The sequence below is a fragment of the Polypterus senegalus genome, chromosome 7, assembly GCF_016835505.1.
Source record: "Polypterus senegalus isolate Bchr_013 chromosome 7, ASM1683550v1, whole genome shotgun sequence".
Taxonomy (NCBI): Eukaryota; Metazoa; Chordata; class Cladistia; order Polypteriformes; family Polypteridae; genus Polypterus; species Polypterus senegalus.
In genome coordinates, this window is record NC_053160.1 from 33,445,796 (window position 1) to 33,467,386 (window position 21,591).

The window sequence follows — 21,591 nt, forward strand, 5'->3', positions numbered from 1 at the left end:
TTAAACTCTGCCTCATAGAATTTATCAATGAAAAAGAAGTGCAAAGCTAAGTAATGCTTGTGGTACTTCAACTGGTTTAAAACTCAAATAAAAGGGAGAATCTTATCCCCATTCTGTTCTGTTAGTTACTACTTTTCTCAGCATCTGTTTTATGGTTTAATTAGCTCTCTCCACAAAACAATGAAACTGTACTGAAAAACAGACACTTTTTTAAATGTTTAATACATACCAGTTTTTCTGTCTGTATATATATGGGAATCCCAAAAGTGACCCGAATAGATAGTTTGACTCCAATTTATGTATGAGATTTTCAAAGAATCATGTAGGTTAACTGTTGGCAATAATTTTATCATTAGGTGCTAGGAAATATAATTGACAATTACATGAAGGTATTTATGGTTGCATGGTGATTTTTTAACAGATCACATTCCATCCATTACAGTCCCCTTGAACGGCAGTGGTGTTAAAGGTGTTAATTGCAGCTTTGGGATTTGGAACAGTCCCGAAGAGTGAGAATGCACCAACCTCAATAACTCATCTTGTCATAAATAGGGAACTAACAGCTAATCATGCATTGTAGCCCAATACAAACATAAAAATGTGTACACTAGTGAGGCCACATATGGAGTACTTGGTGCAATTCTAGTTACTGTGCTACATAAAAGACATTGTAATACTTGAAACTGTGCAAAGGAGAGCAACTAGGGAAGGGTATCCTAGGACTTGAGAACATGTCATACTGTGACAGACTCTGGGAATTAAACCTATTTAATCTTGAGCAGAGGAGATCACAGGAACCTCTTCCAGGTCTTCGAAATTCTCAGACATTGATTAAGTAGATCCAACTGAATTTTTTCAGCTTAATAGGGAATTGTGTATGTGAGGACACCAGTAGATAGGGCTGCCAACTCTTTCTCTGGAAATGAGGACATTTGGATCGAAAAATGAGAACTTTTGAGGACGCCTTTCCCTATCATGCAATAATGATTTATACTGTCATGTTTTTTTAGTTTTAAATTATATAACCCTTTAGTAGCAGTTTATTACTATAATTCTGATATAATGGCCACAATCACAGTCACTGGCAAACTAATAACCTATTAAATATTTTGAATATGTCAAACCTTTTAAATTAACAGACTTCATGCCTTCCATTCTTATTTGAATAGTTTAACTGTAGTAAACCTGTAAAAAAAAAGATACACTAAATTCACTTCTAATAAAATAAAAATAATTTTACTCTCTTCAAAATAATTTACTTCTTTTATAGCTATTTTTCTCAGTAAATCTGGCTTCTAGGATAAATATGAACAGAAATCTTTCCATAGCAAGCTACTGAAATTAAATCTTTTGAGCATTATCCCTCTAATTGAATCTGTTCTGCACTTGAATTTATGTAAATAAAAGAATTATGAAATTATTATTAAATTAGAGAAGAAATTACTTATTACTTGATCAACTGATAACTAAAGATATTGCATTTATATCACAGAAGAAATGTGTGATTTTTTTTTAATTAACTGAAACTTTAATAGTTAACTCATTCATTTAGAATTATACATTTATTTTTGGAACAACGGGTGGTAATATTTTCTATTAAAATATTACAAAGCAATACTTACTCACATTTAAATATGATGGACTGTGCCTGGATGTATGAAATTTCTTGTTTAACAAAGCTGCTGAAAGAAGAATCAAAAATTAGATCTCACATAGAAAACGTGAAATTTGAATTTTGATTTTGAATAAATTCACTTAGTTACAGTAAATTAGGATTACAAATAATTAAGGAAAGGAACAACATTTATAATGAACTGTCTACTCGCCACGAAGATAAAACTGAATTCAAAAGATGAAGTGTAAAAGCCAAGTTGGACAGATGTTGACTGTTCTTGTCAATATCTGCATTGTTTACTACCGGAGTGGAAGTGAAGATTCTTGGGGAAAAAAGTGTGCGCACTACTTCCGCAAATGATGATTGGCGTATGGCTTTCAGTTATTATCAATGATAAGGATATGGAGATTTTCAAATTTTAGGAGTCAAAATTCCAGACATTTTCAAAAATGATAAAAAATCCCTCCCGGACAATCCAAGGTGCGTTACCAGTAGAAATTAAGGGAAAGTGCATTTAAGGCTGAAGCAACAAGGCACTTCTTTAGTCAATGAGATGTGAAAATATGATCCACAGTCCTGAGGCACGCAGTTAAAGCAGAAACCTTGACAACCTTTTTAGAAATGTCTGGATGGGATATTGGGACAACTTTGCTATTGGCTAAACAAACAAGTTTGATGGACTGAGTGACCACCTCTCATTTTGTCTAATTTCTTATGTTCTTATGTTGTTTTCAAGTATAAGTTGTGCCCTCTGTGGCATGGTCTCCAGTGAAGTGAGACGCCTGTGTTTTGTCATGCTTCAAGCTAATTATCGTGCCACTGTTTTTTTTTTTTTAAATGAAAGCTAATATATGTTGTTCTTAGTTAAATATTATGAGATTCTAAAAATACTCTCCTTTAATTTTGGCCCAGGCTCTGGTGTCATCAGTGTCTTGAATTTTCTACTAATTCAGTGTCAGGAGAAATGGCCCTGTGGACACTGTAGGAATCCTGGGATTAATGATCTTTAATGGTGTAAGCTTGCACGGTTTAGCTGCCACCTCAGCCGCTTGCCTACTAAGCAGGTTCATTGTGTTTTTAGCTGAGTTTACATGTTCTTTGGGGATTTAAGCCAATTGAGAAATACTGGACTCGTCAACAATACTTTTAATTTCTGGCCCTAACTAACCAGTAATCACAGCATGAGAAGGACTGGGAAAACCATAACTCTGGGCTGCCTTGTCATATGTCTACATGTGAATAGAGAGGTTTGTATTTGTATCTCCACTTACACAGGTGATTTGATGGGATAGATTTACTTGATTTATTTCCATGGTAAAAAACAAATAGTGTCAATTGTAGTGTTACCGCCAGAGCGGCTATTTAAGACAACATGCTTGCAACAGGTGCTGTTTACCATAATCTAACCAGAACGTCAATAAGATTGCTTTTACATCAGAGTTTACTACGTTTATCACACAGAACAGTTTCTGGAATGGATCATCTGGTTGAAGAATTGTCTGGAAAACTCTTTCTTCTTTGCCAACCCTGTTCACGATCTCATACAGCTGGGGTGAGTTTGTTAAGTTGGTTTATTTCTTCCTAATGCTCTTGGAGTTTCCCTTTCATCCTTCCAGTCCATAACATGATTCCAGGATTGATATTGGATTGACCTGCCGAAATATGCTGAATGGAATTGAAGAACCTGTAGTGAAGCAACCATTTGAAATATTCGGCCAGTTGAAAACACTCTTGGTTTCCGACCTCCTCAAAAATTTAGGCTTTTGCTGGTTGTTTCGTTTATAGGCCCATTCATGAAACATTTTAGTTTGTATGGCTGAAATTCTGCCATAGCTTGCCATGATCTCTTAAGAAAGTTGTAACTGAGGGACAAAATTGAGGGAAGATATACAACTGTGCTCCTCTGAGCCATCCACACTGAGTAGCAGTTCTCTAAAATAGATATAAATATCTTCAGTGTTATCAGAGATGATCAGCTTTTGTAAGAGATATGTTGGTGTTAACTTTTAGCTCAAAATTTAGTACAGAGATGATGCTTGTTCATGGCTATGTTGGCTTCTGTCAGGAAAGATTATTGATTTGCTGTCTGTTCCTGCACCTGCTTCACTGGCTCTGTCAGTTGTCACAAACTTTCTCTTGTGTTCAGTTGGTTGACCAGACTGGACATTTTATCCTGCCTTCAACACCATTGTACTATAAAACAAAAAAGAGATGATTAAAATTTAAGGTCCCTGATGCTAACTAAGCACACTGACAGCAGTGACTTTTTCACTGGTTGAATGAGAACAATGTAACAATTGTACTGATGAGAGGAGTCAGGATGGGCTCTCAAAACCCTTCTTGGTCTTAAACTCTTTGGAAGAAACAGATGAGCTTTACTCTTGGCTCCATCTGTAACTCACTTCTGTGTTCTTTTTTAATTTACACCATAGACTCAGTGTAATTACCATATTCATAACTGCATGAATAGTACCAAGGCTGCAACAAATATCAAAAATGAGTATGAATGATTCATTCTAATATACAGGGGATAGTTACACAAAGGAAAAACAAAGCCAGTCTGTCAATTCCTCACCTCAGAACAGACTTCATACTTTCATGGGAGCAACAAATATATACAATGTAATAATGATAATTTTTTACATTTACATAGTGCTTTTCTCACTACTCAAAGCACTTTACATAGTGAGTGGGGACCACTTCATCCACCACTAATGTGCAGCATCCACCTGGATTATGCGATGGCAGCCATTTTTGGCTCCTCACACATTTGGTATTTGGTGGTGCATGGGTGAGATAGTTAGCCAGTCAGAGACAGGAGATGTTTTGGGGGCCAGAATAACTAGGCCATGGCTGTCAATGAGAGTCAGGACTTTAGTTTTACATCTGAAGGATGGGAGTTTGTATTGTTAACTGCATTGGGTCATTAGGATTTACCTTCAAACCACAGGGTACGCACCCCATGCTGAACCTGCCAACACCTCTTCCAGCAGCAACCCACACTCTTCCTGGTTGGTCTCCCATCCACATACTGGCCAAGGCTGAACATGCCCCAACCTGTGGTCCTTGCAATGATCTCATCCAGAACCAGAAGGAACCTGTTATGAAAGACATTAAATATTCAATGATTATTACAGAACAAAAAGACCAGAATGTGGTATCAAAGTCTGATAAATGGGACAAAAGTGTAAGATCAAGAAATAACCAGGAAACCAAGAATCAAAGGACAAATCATTACTCAGAAGTCCTGCGCAAAAACAGGCGTCAAAAAACCAAAAACATACCTACCCCTAGGAACTGTTTGGAAAATAAGCTAACTATTCTACATGAGACGAGATGTTTTTTATCCACAGAAGGGTAACACAGACTGACACTGACATGAATTCATGTTTTATAATCAATATATTTATTTAGGCATTGTGGGTTTCGTTTGGGGTATATAGTTTTTTTCATTTTGCAGTTGACCTTCTTTGTGTCTGTTAAAATCCCTTGAATCAATAAAAAAAAAATAAAAAAAAAATACTATAATGATCATCACAAAAGTGGCACGAGTCAACAGTCTTACATAAACACATACAATTAAAACTGTAGTGAAATTAATCTTTTTCAGAATTAATCAAAATGAAAGTTAGACATCAAACAAGAATCTATATGCCAAAACTATAAACAAAATGAAAATACTCATGTCAAGTGTGTCTATTATTATAGAAAGTACATATTGGTTTTTTATTTACCAGGATAGCCCAGCTGCTCGTCTGAGTGAAACTTATTCCTTATTAAACATTTAGTCGAAAGGTCTTGGTAAATGTTTGCTAGAATGATTAGTGCTAATAATTACACATTCATAAAATCATCAACATGTAAATGAAATTCAGTCCACAAATGCCCTTTATGGCATCAGTGCTATTGTGTTTCTCATGGGCGATGCCACTTTGTGGATCCTGTTGTTACAATGCATCCTCTGCATGCTGGGTGAGTGTTCACAGAGGTTGTGAGCCTGGTAATGGTAGGTGAAGGGTTAAAAGATTGCCTTGAGTGTTCATTTTTTATGTGAGTTTTGCAGGTAAACCTGATGTTCAAAGTCTTTCTAAGGCTATCATTTTTGACTTCCCAGGTTTTGATTTCTTGCTCTTGTTTCCAATGTTTGATTTTTTTTTTTTAATTTCCTGGTTCTTTGCATAAAAATATTACTGTTTCTCAGTGGGGTAGAACAGCCGGTGAACAACAAGTTCCATCGTCAAATTGCTTATCCCACCTCTTGTTCTGCCAACCTTGGTTTATGTTTAACTGGAGGACAAACAGTTAAGTATGATTCAATAATGAAGTTATGATTATTAATTCTGCATTATGAGATTAACAATAATATCAATAACTAATAAACAATTAACAAAAAGGAAATGGAGTTTAAAAAGCCCATGAGCAAATAAATAAATTTACAATCATTAGAAAAAAAGTCCTTAATTAGAAGATCATATATTAATCACAAATTCATATATAAAAGAATCCACTAAGCCAAGAGATTAAGCTTTTACATTTAACAATAGAAACAACAGCCAAAAATGTGAAAAGCAGGAAGCCCAACATAAAGCTTGCCAAAATGGGTGAAAATGTGCAAGCTAGGCTAAAGAGCTTTAACATTGCAAAGGAAAACTGCCAAAAAACAGCTAAACTCAGAGACTGGGAATTAGCCAACAAAAAAAACCTCAGCCAAAAATAAACAACAGAAGCATCAACTCCAAGAATATACTATAAACCACTAATCATCAAATTGCAAGGGAAAAAAAACAATGAATCACAAAGTCAAAAAATGGTTTAATTAGCCAAATAAAAGGATTGTGATCATGATCTGTCATCATATAATTCTGAATAAAAAGACTGGAGAAATGCTGGAAGAACAGAACACCTCTTATGTTAAATGGGAAATCACCAGGGCACTGGCTATTGAGTAACGATAAAGCCATAGCATAACATAATCAATCAGTCGTTCAGTCAATCAATCTCTAATTTAGATGTGATTATTATTATAGTGTGCACCATCATATGTAGCTTTAACAAAGCAAACTTGAGTACAATTTAGAGAAATAAAACACAACTGAAGATAATTAAAGAAATTAATTTGAAGCTGAGATAAAACATGAACACAGATTAATAGCACATAATTAAGAGGTAGGCATGTGGTGAGGTTTCAGCATCAGATGGCTGAGGTAATATCCTGCACAGATAAACCACAGAGACACAGCAACAAACACACCTCTTTGATATCCTATAGAGCTCAAGTGGCATTGTCATCAGTGTGAAGAAATGCTAGGAGGCTCTCTGATTGCTACGTCAGTGTAGTCGGCTGAAACGAAGGCCCATCTCATGAAGGGGAGTCAGATGCCCTGTAGACAAAATAGGGTAGCAAAACCAATTGAAAAGAAGGCTACATCGCTTTCTTGTATCCAGTACACAACTGATTCTTTGTTACAGTGGTATCCGCATAAATAAAATCATAAGTAATTTTGTTAATTTTTTTGCCTGTTTGTGTGTTAGTAATTCAAGCAAAATTACTGCATCTATTTTCACAAAGTTTTGCATGAATGTTGCTATTGGTTCAACTTAAAATATAGGCTGTATAGAGTATCAGGAAGAAGGGTTGTAATAGGGGGCAACCAAAAATCTAATTCCCATCAGGCAGCAGGAGTCCTGGGGTTGATGGGAGGACACAGTTATCAGTGCTCACAAAGTTTTCTACCAGCCAAAGTGAGATCTTAGCTAAGGCTGGAGGTACAGTATTTTCTTCTCAACTAGTATGGATAACAATTTAATTACTTCACTGGATTACAGCTTTTATCTAAGAGTATATCACTTTGTCTCATCATGGGTTGTGCTCACCCATTTTTAATTTCAAAATCAGATTTTTTTCTTTTTCTTTTTTCATCTAGACCAGGGGTGCCAACACTTTTTCAGCTACTTTTAAAATGACCAGGTCGAAATGATCTACCTACATTAAAAATTATATATATATACTAGCAAAATACCCGCGCTTCGCAGCGGAGAAGTAGTGTGTTAAAGAAGCAATGAAAAAGAAAAGGAAACATTTTGAAAGTAACGTAACATGATTGTCAATGTAATTGTTTTGTCACTGTTGTGAGTGATGAGTGTTGTTGTCATATATATATATATATATATACACACATAAACATATATATATATACACATATATACATACATATATATATCTACATATATACACATACATATACATACACACACACACATACATACACACACATATATAAACATATATATACATATACATACATATCTACATATATACACACACAGCTATTTCGTATCAGTGCAATACGCTGCTTGTTAAAATGGATAACTCCCGCTCTTACGTGCAAGTCTGCGTGGATATTATGAACTATCGTATTTGTTCAAGTTCTATTTAAATTTTAAATAGAAGGAATTTTTATTTAGTCGACAGAAATATCTTTGGTAGGAATGGTAAAAACAGACAGGAATATTATTCCTGAATAAATCAACTCAAACCTTAAACAACTTATAATATTTTGCTCTCCATAAAAATATATCCTGTCTAAATTATACAAGTTAGAAATAAAGTAAACGTTAAAAGAACAAACATTCAAATTTCTTTACTCTTATGTAATTTTATATAAAAAATAAACTCAGATTTTAAATATCCCAAAAGATTTTGCTCTCCATAAAAATATATCCTGTCAAAATTATACAAATTCAAATATGAACATGCTGCATAACAAAACCTGGAAATATAAATAAAATGTGTTCCTTTCAGCAATAACAAACCACATCATTCAGTTTCTTTGCTCATATGTCATTTTAGAGCTGGACGCCTGGCATCTTTTTTTGGCCACAAGTTCGTTTCTGTTTGGTGTGAGGTTCTGTGTTGTGGAGATTCTCAGGATGGATTGCAGGTGCTCATCAGTGAGGCGACTCCTGTGTGCTGTTTTGTTAGTCTTTATCACTGAGAAGAGCTTCTCACACAGATATGTGCTACCAAACATGCACAAGGTTCGAGCCGCATGTAGACGGACTTTTTGTTCTTCAAAGTCACCAAAGCGCCGTGCAAACTCAGTGCTAATAACTCTAGCTTCGCAATAACTTGCAGCATCATAAGGTAGACTTGATTAATGCAGTAAGTGTTCGGCAAGGCAGCTGAAGCGCTGCATTATGGGATCTGTAGTTTATTGTGTTACCAGCGCTTCATATACCCGGCCATTAATAACAATAATACAGTATATAAAATGATCTCGGGGCGGATATAATTACACGCTGGGCGGATGTGGCCCGCGCCCTTGAGTATGGACTAAATAGAACTTGAAAAGATATATTTTTCAAATGTGATCGCAATTCAGATAGAGTTGACGCGACTACAGCCTGCATGCCTCAATAAGTCATCCTCCCTCGCTTTACTTTTTACCGCTCATCTAATGAATACACTGAGTATGGCTTTACCAAAACAATCATTGATGGTAATAAAGTATCCATTATTCGAGTATGTAGAGCGGGATATATATATATACATATATATATACCGCGTCGCAGGAGAAGTAGTGTGTTAAAAAGGTAGAAAAGAAAAGGGAACATTTTAAAAATAACGTAACATGACTGTCAATATACAGTATTTGTTTTGTGAGTGTTACTGAGTGTTGCTGTCATCAAGGATTTGATTATCATTATTTCTTTCAATCAGGTTCGTATTTGTAGGATGTGTTGTGTTCAAGTTACATTCCGTGTTTGTCAATCGTTGTAAAGATGACAGGTTTCATTCATCGATTTGTTTCTTACTGCATCAATAAACAGCTCGTCTTCTTCTTTATCTGAGACCTGGCACACTGCATGCACGGGTTTTTTTTACACTGTCTTCCTTTAGCGGACATTGACTTTTTCCACCGTGTGCTTTGTTTCCACAGTAGCTGCATTTATGAATATGCTTATCAGACGCTTCATATTTTTGCTGCCTTTTCAATTGTGTAATTCGGTTTTGTTCAGCTTTTGGAACTGTTGCTTTTATCTGTGCACTGCGCCAGTTCACGTGAGCCACTCGGTGTACTTGCATCGAAGGTTCCCAGCTGTGCTGGTGCCATCTCGTGCTATGTCCATAGCTTTATTTAATGTTACCTTAGTCCTGGCACTTAAAACTTTCTCTCGCAGTTTCGCTGAGTTTGTGTCAAACACCACCCTGACCATCTCATCTTCCTCTCCATAAGCACCCGTGAATATTTAGTGGGAGTTTGCTATTGGATTGCCGCTGACGGACGGCCTTATATGGGCAGGCACTAAATTACAAACGCCAGCGCAGCCTGTCTATGAACTTAATTTAAAGTGTAGGTTTACATCGTGCTTTGTTTCAAGTAGCAGAACTCATGAATATGGTTGTATATGTCACTCGCCGCTTCTTATTGTTTCGCTGCCTTCTCAATTATATAATGCATGTTTTCTTCAGCGCTTTTGAGGTCTTCCTGGTTTTCTATGTACTGCGTGATTACGGGAGGCGTGATGATGTCACACGAAACTCCGCCCCCACGGCGTTGAAGCTCATCTCCATTACAGTAAATGGAGAAAAACTGCTTCCATTTATGACCATTACGCGTAGAATTTCGATATAAAACCTGCCCAACTTTTGTAAGGAAGCTGTAAGGAATGAACCTGCCAAATTTCAGCCTTCCACCCACACGGGAAGTTGGAGAATTAGTGATGAGTCAGTGAGTGAGTGAGGGCTTTGCCTTTTATTAGTATAGATATATATATATATAATATACTAAGTATACTTTATACATGAAATATATGCTGTCGTACCTTGCATCCTCTTTAATAAAACCCCTTTGTGTGTCTTTTGGTGAAGTGCGCATGCGCGAGGCTCGGTGCGACATGCATGACTGGCATCGTGGACGCGCACACACTGAAAGCTGAGCACACCGTGAATGGCGTAGCCGCGGCTGCGCATGATAAGCAAATAAAGGACAGCATTGCTGGGGAGACCGTGGATGCACACACACTGGAAGCTGGGCACACAGTGAATGATGCGCGCCGCAGCCGCGCATGATAAGCAATTAAAGGACAGCATTGCAGAGGAGAGTGCTGATTGGGTAGTCGTGGCCGCGCACATAAAATCCATTGCTGGGGAGAAGCCACACATACTGCCCTGTGCATGTTTACTAACTATCTACTAACAACATGCCACCCAAAAAAGAAGACGCGTCAAGTTGGACAAAAGACACAGACACTCAAATCCTATATAAGCAACATCTCCTGGAAGAATGGTCAGCTCAGCAAGTAAACATCAACAAAAGAAAGGCTGAAAGACAAAGAAAAATACGAGCAAATAGATCGATTGTAAAAAAGAAAATGAGTGTCAAAATATTCCCCGTATTGATTTGGCTCTATCCTCTACTAATTTACCCTTTACCATAAGAAGGTGACAATTTCCAGTTACATTAGCCGTTGCCATAACAATTAATAAAGCTCAAGGGCAAACCATAGAAAAAGTTGCCATTTACTTGCCAGAACCAGTATTCAGCCACGGTCAGTTATATTTTGCATTATCAAGAGTTAGAAGTTTTACAGATGTTGTTGTCAACGTTGTAGATGGCCCTGAACAAGAGTGTTTACAAAAAATGTCTATAATGAAATTTTATTGAAAAATTTCCTGAGGTAAAAAAATAAACATTTTCCTAAATATCTTCTTCAGATATTGTGTATTACAGATTGTTATAAAGTTTTACACTAAGGCAATATTACTTATACTTACTGTATTGTCATATACGTTTCTATTTTATTTTTAATATTATTTTACTTTAGGCTTCTTGCAAAAATATTTTTAACAAAAAAAATTAAGACAACAAACAGAAGGAGGTCAAGGTCCCTTGCCATTAAATATAGACTGTTCCTAATAATGTTTATGCAATACTGTTCTAGCGCCCGTTATTGTAACGGGCTTAATGTCTAGTTACTGAATAACCTTTACGGGCAGAATAATAATTCAATATATTTATGGTCACTACAGTATTTGGATATAATAATTTTCATGTGGGAAAAGGCTATCACGCATAAATAAGTAGAGCTGAATAATGCAGTCAAGGAAGTAGCTCTTGGAAGGACTTCTTATGCTTAATGATCGAGTGACTCACCCAGGACAGTGCTTCGGTGTGTCTGCCTTTGCTTTTGAATTCAGCCGAGTGAAAAATGACGGCTGTCCGATTAACTGTGATTTTAGTTCCCTCTCCATTCTCTTTCTCAGATCGCTTTTCAGAAGGAAGTCAGTTTCATAGTTTTTATGAACATTTTGAAAGTGCCTTTCCACATTTTCCTTCTTTGGAATAGCAATGATAGATTGACAGATCAGACAAACGCACTTCGATTGTGACATTGTGAGAAAAAAATCGTCTTCCAATTCCACATCCAGCCTATACCCTCCCCAAACAAATTTTTTTAAAATCCCTTCTTTAGTCGATATAAATTGGAAGGCTAACTAGATCACAGCCGGAATTTTGCAGTAGCTGCAGGTTGCGGGATGACCAGTGTGTTAGAAGAAAAGAGATCTCAGACTGGCCGTCCTGTATGTCAATCAAGTGGCAAATGCTATAGGGAGGATATATGATAGACTAACGGTTAAAAAAATTTTTTTTTGAATGCAACGCAATCTACCTGCACTACCTTTGCGATCTACTGGTTGATCGCAATTGACATCTCCACCTGCGTCCTTGACCCAATACCAACAAGGTTTTTCAAAGAAGTATCAGGCGTGCTAATTGATAATATTCTTGACATAGTAAATTCGTCATTAGATACGGGGGTCTTCCCAAACTGTCCTAAGACTGCTGTAGCCAAACCCCTTCTTAAGAAACATAATCTTGACCCCTCTGCCTTTGAAAATTTTAGATCCATCTCTAACCTGCCCTTCTTAAGTAAAATTCTAGAGAAGGCAGTCATTATGCAGTTAAATGACCACCTAAATAAACATGCTATTCTTGATAAATTTCAGTCAGGTTTCAGAACAAATCACAGCACAGAAACTGCACTCGTTAAAGTAGTAAATGACTTGCGGGTAAATGCAGACAGTGGCCATTTATCTGTTCTCATCCTCTTAGATCTGAGTGCCGCATTTGACACCATTGATCAGAATATTCTTAGAAATCGCCTTAGTCAATGGGTGGGCCTCTTTGGCACAGTCTTAAATTGGTTTGAATCCTACCTGGCAGGTAGAAAATTCTTTGTTAGTTGTGGTAATCAAATCTCAAAGACACATGATATCCGATATGGTGTTCCACAAGGCTCTATCCTGGGTCCGCTGTTATTCTCAATCTATATGCTTTCGTTAGGTCAGATTATCTCGGGGCATAACGTGAACTACCACAGCTATGCTGATGACACACAGTTGTACTTATCAATAGCACCTGATGACACCGACTCTCTTGATTCACTAACACAATGTCTTACTGGTATTTCTGAATGGATGAATAGTAATTTTCTCAAACTAAATAAAGAGAAAACTGAAATATTAGTAATTGGCAATAATGGATTCAATGAGGTTATCAGAAATAAACTTGATGCATTAGGATTAAAAGTTAAGACGGAAGTAAAAAACTTAGGGGTAACTGTTGACTGTAATCTGAATTTTAAATCGCATATTCATCAGACCACTAGGACAGCATTTTTCACTTAAGAAACATAGCAAAAGTTAGACCTCTTATATCATTGAAAGATGCTGAGAAATTAATTCACGCTTTTGTTTTCAGTAGACTAGATTACTGTAACGCGATCCTCTCAGGACTACCCAAAAAAGACATAAATCGTTTGCAACGAGTGCAGAATGCAGCTGCTAGAATCCTAACTAGGAAAAGAAAATCCAACACATTTCTCCAGTTTTAATGTCACTACACTGGTTGCCTGTGTCATTCAGGATTGACTTTAAAATTCTGCTTATGGTTTATAAAGCCTTAAATAATCTCGCTCCATCTTATATATCGGAATGTCTGACACGTTATAATCCAAATCGTAACCTTAGATCCTCAAATGAGTGTCTCCTTAGAATTCCAAGAACAAAACTTAAAAGAAGTGGTGAGGCGGCCTTCTACTGCTATGCACCTAAAATCTGGAATAGCCTGCCTATAGGAATTCGCCAGGCAAATACAGTGGAGAACTTTAAAACACTGCTGAAAACACATTACTTTAACATGGCCTTTTTATAACTTCACTTTAACTTAATACTGATACTCTGTATGTTCAATTCTTCATAATAACTACTCATGGTGGCTCTAAAATCCGTACTGACCCCTACTCTCTTCTGTTTCTTTTTCCGGTTTTTTGGTGGCGGCCTGCGCCACCACCACCTACTCAAAGCATCATGATGCTCCAACAATGATGGACTGAAAGCCAGAAGTCTACATGACCTTCATCATCAAGTCCTTCCATGAAAACTCTAAATACAAAGAGGACTTTTTGATTTATGTTAGGTAGAATGCCCAGAGGGGACTGGGCGGTCTCTTGGTCTGGAATCCCTACAGATTTTATTTTTTTTTTCTCCAGCCTCTGGAGTTATTTTATTTTTTTTGTTTTTTTTTGTCCAGCCTGGCCATCGGACCTTACTTATTCTATGTTAATTAATGTTGACTTATGTTTATTTTTTATTGTGTCTACTATTTTTCTATTCTTCATTTTGTAAAGCACTTTGAGCTACATTTTTTTTGTATGAAAATGTGCTATATAAATAAATGTTGTTGTTGTCTTGGGCATCATTGATCTAGACCTTATTCTGGGAAATATTCAGATCCAAAAGGGATGTATAGTGTTGCCATACCTTTAACAAGCAAATGTTTTAAAATTCTCAAACACCCTTTTAGTGAGTTTCACATTTGTGCAATCGCATGTAAAGTAAAGTTCATGTGTCAGTTTTTTGAAATTGTATGCAAAAGAAAACTCAACTGTTTAGCTCACCACAACCTACTCTTTTGTGATGTTGTATTATAAGTGGGTTAGAAAATGGATGGATGAATGGCTGGATATTACACATAATCAGCTGAGCTGAACAGACCACTGGACAAGGACAGTGGTGGCTTGCTCTGCGTTGGTCAAACATGCAGAAAGGAATTTATTTACACTTGTTGTAATGTGCTATTACTTTAATTTCTGGCATTGCCTTCTTTGATGTCTGAGTACGTGTCGCACATGTGGTTTTGGACCCCAAGGATTATGACTTTTGCACTAATATCTTTCATCATGTACTACTTACAATGTTTAATTTTGATAACGTCTTTTTCTCAACACCATATTGTGAATCGCAGTGTGTCGATCATTGCCTCAGAGATCTTTCCCAGAATTACTGGTAGAACGTGATGCATGATGTCATTCGGAACACCAGCAGAGTTTCTGATATTAGAATTTCCATACCGGTGTGCATTGTGTTATTTTGCTTTGTCTATTCCTGTTCACAGACTAATATTTTTTGGATTATAATGCTGGTGAAAAAAGTCAGGACCTACAGAGAATGCAGTTTGTTGTGTTTTTCTGAAACTAACAACTAACATCCCAGATGCCAACGTGGAGCTACCCATGTTTAGCACAGTTAGAGTGGACAGAGACACAAGTACCTGCGGGAAGCGGAAAGGAGGAGTCGCCGCTCTCTATGTCAATACAAGGTGGTGTAACTCTGGACATGTAAACGTCAAAATCTCCACTTTCTGCAGGGACATCGAACTGTTGGCCGTAAGTCTGCATCCCTATTACTTGCCCAGAGAGTTTGGACAGTAAATGCTGATATTGTTTACATCCCTTCTCGGGCGGACGTGGAGATAGCGGGTGACATCATCCATTCCACTGTTGCTAATCTACAAACGCAGCACCCTGAGGCGCTTGTGCTAATCGCTAGAGACTTTAACCATGTGACGCTGGACAAAACATTACCTACCTTAATTCCTGCCCAGTATGTGGATTGTAACACCCGGGGAAATAGGACTATTGACCTACTGTATGCAAACATCAAAGACGCATACAGCGCCACCCCGCTGCCTGCACTTAGGAAAGCAGATCATAAACTGGTTCTGCTTCAGCCTCACTACAAACCAAGAGTGAGGGAGCTACCTACAACCACACGCTCATTCAGGAAGTGGTCCCCTGAGGCAGAGCAGGCTCTGAGAGACTGCTTTGGAACTACAGACTGGGATATACTGCTAGGGTTACATAGTAAGAACATTGAGGAGGTTGTTGACTGCACTACTGACTACATCAACTTCTGTACGGACATTGTAGTTCTAGTAAGAACAGTACACTGCTATGCTAACAACAAGCCATAGATTACAAGTGACATCAAGGACCTTTTGAACCAGAAGAAAAAGGTTTTTAAAGACGGTGATCAGCATGAGCTCAAGTGCGTGCAGAAGTAACTCCGAATCCAGCTCTGGGTGGCGAAGGAGCAGTACAGGAAAAAGCTGGAGCAGAAGTTGCAGAATAACAGCATGAAGGAAGTGTGGGGTTGGATGAAGATCATCACTGGCTGCAGCACGAAGCGGGTGCCACCATCGAGAGAGATGTGGAGAGAGCAAACCAGATGAACAACTTCTTTAAAAGGTTTGATCAGGGCCATTCTTAGGACGCTGGGGCCCTGGGCATAATTAGACTGTGGGGGCCCTTATGCATGTAGTATTAGCTACAGTTCAGCCAGATTTGACCTGTTTCCATTGGGCACCGCATGGAGGTATGTAGCTAAGCCCAGCATGTGCAAAATGTGCAGTACAGTGGTGCATATTTTTATAAATTTTACAGCATTTTATTTATGTTTTTGTCACAATTATAAAGTGTGTTTTTTATACCGTTTTCCATTTTTTTCTACCAAATTAAAACTTGGGCTAAATAACATTCCAGAATAAAGCTCAAGAAACGAAATCAACTATTCATTCTTTAACACTTGCGAAATCTTTAATTCCGAGTAATCAAGCGATTGGACAACGTCTTGCTCAATGAGAATTAATGCTAAAGCATTCAATCGTTCTTGTAACATGGTTGTCCTGAGGTAATTCTTGATTATCTTTAGCTTAGAAAAGCTGCGTTCCCCAGCAGCGGCAGTAACTGGTATGGTCAAGGCGATACGTATCGCTATTGCAACATTTGGAACATAATCTTTCAAGCTGTACGGTATATAAACTGCAATGTTTCAAGAGCAGAAGCATTAGGAGGCACCAGATTTGCCAAAATACGCAATTCAGAGAACAAGTCCTGAGCATCAATATTGGAACCAGTTGTTTCATCTGTTAATATCGCATTGAGATCCTGACAGGATTTAATCAAATCCACATCACTTAAACATTTTAATTTTTTCAAAATTATAAAGAAAACCAAAGTAATCATAATGATCTTTCATTTGGTCAAAGCGCTCAGTCATTGATGATATCGCTTGGTCAAGCAATACATTGAAAAACTCAATGCGATATTTATCCTTTGGATCAAGTATAGGTTGATCTTGCGCTTCGTAGTCAAAATTTGACTCAAATTTTCTGCGCAAGCTTTCTGGTGCAGGATAGCAATTTTTTTGTGGATTCATTTCCAATTCGCTTCTGCCCCGGGAAAAGGCAGTAAGCTTAGCATTAAACTTCGTAGTACAGATACATAGCTTGCGTCGATCTTCAAAAAAACAAAAAACCCTTGAATGATGGGGTCCCTTTTGTCTTGGCGTCCTGGGCAACTGCCCTGCTCACCCATGCCTAAGAATGGCCCTGGTTTGACCACCCTAACCCACTCTCACATCGCATTACTGCACCCTCCACCCATCTTTCTGCTGATTCCAGCATAGGAGAGAGTTTCCCCCCACCCACAATTACAGCAGCCCAGGTAAACGGAGAGCTGAGGAGAGTTTGTGCCAGCAAAGCAGTGGGTCCAGATGGTGTATCGCCATGACTGCTGAAGGCCTGTATGTTGGAGCTGGGGAGTCCTCTACAGCGCATCTTCAACCTGAGCCTGGAACAGGGGAGAGTCCCGAGGCTTTGGAAAACATCTTGCATCATCCCAGTCCCAAAGGTACTACATTCTAGTGAGCTGAATGACTTCCGGCCTGTCACTCTGACGTCACATGTGATGAAGACCATGGAGCAGCTGCTGCTTCACCACCTGAGGCCACAGGTCCGTCTCACCCTCGACCCTCTGCAGTTTGCATACCAGGAGAAGGTGGGAGCAGAGGATGCCATCATCTATGTGCTACAAGGACCCCTCTCCCACTTGGACAGAGGCAATGGTGGTGTAAGAATTATGTTTCTGGACTTCTCTAGCGCCTTCAACACCATCCAACCTCTGCTCCTTAGGGACTAACTGACAGAGATGGGAGTAGATTCATACCTGGTGGCATGGATCATGGACTATCTTACAGATAGACTCAATATGTGCGTCTCGGGAACTGCAGGTCTGACATTGTGGTCAGCAGCACAGGAGCGCCGCAGGGGTCTGTACTTTCTCCAGTCCTGTTCAGCCTATATACATCTGACTTCCAATACAACTCGGAGTCCTGCCACGTGCAAAAGTTCGCTGACGACACTGCTATCGTGGGCTGCATCAGGAGTGGGCAGGAAGAGGAGTATAGGAACCTAATCAAGGATTTTGTTAAATGGTGTGACTCAAACCACCTACAACTGAACACCAGCAAGACCAAGGAGCTGGTGGTGGATTTTAGGAGACCCAGGCCCCTCATGAACCCCGTGATCATCAGAGGTGACTGTGTGCAGAGGGTGCATACCCATAAATACCTGGGAGTGCAGCTGGATGATAAATTGGACTGGACTGCCAATACTGATGCTTGGTGTAAGAGAGGACAGAGCCTACAATACTTCCTTAGAAGGCTGGCATCTTTCAACATCTGCAATAAGATGCTGCAGATCTATCAGACGGTTGTGGCGAGCGCCCTCTTCTATGTAGTGGTGTGCTGGGGAGGCAGCATAAAGAAGAGGGACGCCTCCCACCTGGACAAACTGGTGAGGAGGGCAGGCTCTATTGTAGGCACAGAGCTGGACAGTTTGACATCCGTGGCAGAGCGACGGGTGCTGAGCAGGCTCCTGTCAATCATGGAGAATCCACTGCATCCACTGAACAGGATCATCTCCAGACAGAGGAGCAGCTTCGGCGACAGACTGCTGTCACCATCCTGCTCCACTGACAGACTGAGGAGATCGTTCCTCCCCCACATTATGTGACTCTTCAATTCCACCCGGGGGGGGTAAACGTTAACATTATACAAAGTTGTTGTCTGTTATACCTGCATTTTTATCACCCTTTAATATTGTTCTTTATGTATGCTGCTGCTGGAGTATGTGAATTTCTCCTTTGTTTAAAATTTTAAACTTGACAGCTCTTTTTTCTAGTTATGACTCTTGCCTGTTTTCTAGACCACGTCTCATCTCCCAATCCTTTTTATAATATCTTTCACTGTCTCATCTTGAGTCAGTACAGCACTGTGTAAACGTGGGACAGCAACTTGGAAATGATTGTGCATTTTTTATCAAGGAAATTTTTGGAAAAGTCATCTGCATGCACATCTGTACATCTGCATATTGTCACTAAGTGCAACAGAGATGAGGCATGGTAAAACAAACTGAAACACAATTTTTTACATGTCAAATTGCTGTTCATAATATGGCAAGAAGAGAATGACTGAGGGTGAATTTAGTAACTTATACCGTTTTTTTTTTTTTATTAATTTTGATTTAAAGCAAATAACAATACATAAAATCAAACTTTACAAAACCAAAATTGAACTCCCACCCAAAAGAAAGAGAGGAGAGGCAGCCAACATTTACTGTTTTCTGATGGTACAAATGTATTTTTGTCCATTTAATGATGAGGCAGTTATAATTTATTCTTTGAAGTCAATACAGTATCATTATTTTTAAAAGTTTTAAATCAACGGTGATTTGAATGGACATTGAATCATCTTTGTAACTTTAATGAATCCCACCACTGGTACTCTCTCCTGTAATAATACAAAGTATTACAGCAATGTCAGTGAACCCCAGTCCATTGGCCGTCCTACTTTAGATGCTTTCTGCATTCTATGACTTGTAATTAATCAAGAAGCAATCCAATTTAATTAATGTGGCATTAAACATTTATTTGTGAAACCACTATACTGTACCAGGAAATACAAAGTAATAGCATTCACGGCTCCAATTGCCATTAAAAACATAAAGCAATTATAGAATCCAATCAAGAACAAAAAGAATGAATCTCAACTCATGAGAGCAGAGACATTGACAGTTGTCAGAGAGGTCGTGTAGCTGACAGATGGGACACTGGTATATCAGCCAATGGTGACAAAAGGGTCAAAATTTTAAACAGCACATAAATATTTGAGTTCATACTTTAAACCATCTTGTACCATATATATGTTGGCCTGTCTCAAAGAGGTAGGTAGGGACAGATACAGTAAAAATGTACAAGAAGTTATTTCTACCAAATGTTACAAAGTGTAATGTAAATGCAAAGGCTGCTGTTATGTTTTCCTGCATAAAGAAATTGCATTGCGTTAATTATATATAAGCAAAACACTAAATGTTGCTTATTTTTATTGTTTACCTTAACCTACTGATACCATTAAAGCGACGATTTTCATACTCACATATGCTAAATGATAAGAAAGTACTTTTCAGAGGGACCTTACTTTTTCACAGCAGCATATACACAGAAGGGGGTGAGCCACAGTTTCATCCTTAACCTTGTTTCATCAACACATGCTCCAAAATTTGCTACTTTTTTCTCTAACAGAAAAAAAATGAAGTATAAACATGTCTAGGTTACCGAAGTAGCAACACTGTGAAACAGGATAAGGCCCCTAATAGCATCAGGCCCGTGGTATTTTTGCCTTCAGGACATACAATGCATGTTGCCACTGCCAACAAAACACAATGAATTGGCATTCTGATTGCATTTGTCAGATACTTTCAGCAGGATAAAAATTGAGAATCAAACAGAAAGTCCTCCAGTTATTTTTTTTTATAAGATTCATTGTTTTTTTTTTTAATAAAGTCCTTCAGTGGCACAAATGGAGAGCAGCTGAACTGAGTAGGAATGAATAACAAAATTGTTGTTTTTCCTAACTTGGGGGGAAAAAGAAATGATCATGATTAATTTAGATTGTAAAATACACAACTTGCGTCAATTATATCAGACCCTCTAAAACACAGTTTTTTCCTCCAAAGAAAAACAACCTTCCACTTTGATCCTGCCCTGACAAATAAAAGCCACCCTCGCAGTGGATTTGCAGCTTTCTAGTGATCATTCATTTTGTATTTCTTGAATATACCATCAGGGTTCATTGTTAATTAGCACTGCGTATATTTCTTTTGATGTCAGCCCAAACAAGTCAGCAGGCCACAGGTCTGTCTGTGGTAGACAAACAGAGACTGATTACAAGTGCCCTGATATAGCTTTTTTAAAATCAACAATACATGTTTTTGTATATATTGCACTTTCATTGAAATCTGAACTCCCATTTGCCAGTATAATTAATCAAACTTTTTTCATTATATATAGTTAGGCTCATTTACCCCACTAGGCTCAGCTTGTAATGTTGTAATTTTAAATCATATTATATGACATAGTTATACAGTATCTCTGGGCCACTACAATGAAAAATAAATTAGAATTAAGGACATTAAATCAGAATAAAGTTCTTTTTATTAAATGGTTAATCTTTTGCTCGGTATCAGAACTATTTAAAACTGAATATTACCCACACTCAGTGTTGTATTTGCTCATGAATTTATTTAATTTTTCTGTCACGTTCATGATATTTTTACCATCTCTGAACAACAGAAGAAATCTCCATTTTTTTCAAGTGGGAATAATTTGTACTTTGTAAATCTGATAATCATTTTATTTGTGACAAATAGAAGAGTTCTTACATTATATTCTATTTTTGCCTTTGAAATTCTTCCATCCATTAAAAAGCCGGCTCGATGAAGTTTAGAATTGGG

The 21,591-nt window shown here is 37.9% G+C and overlaps 1 long non-coding RNA gene across 1 annotated transcript in view; it reads left to right on the plus strand.

Moving 5' to 3' along the window:
* LOC120532121 overlaps positions 1–21,591 on the plus strand; it is a 35,307-nt gene that overhangs the window by 12,396 nt on the left and 1,320 nt on the right. Inside the window, exon 2 of the long non-coding RNA XR_005634205.1 lies at positions 3,077–3,167. This is a non-coding gene — a long non-coding RNA (uncharacterized LOC120532121). The remainder of the gene's footprint in view (positions 1–3,076; positions 3,168–21,591) is intronic.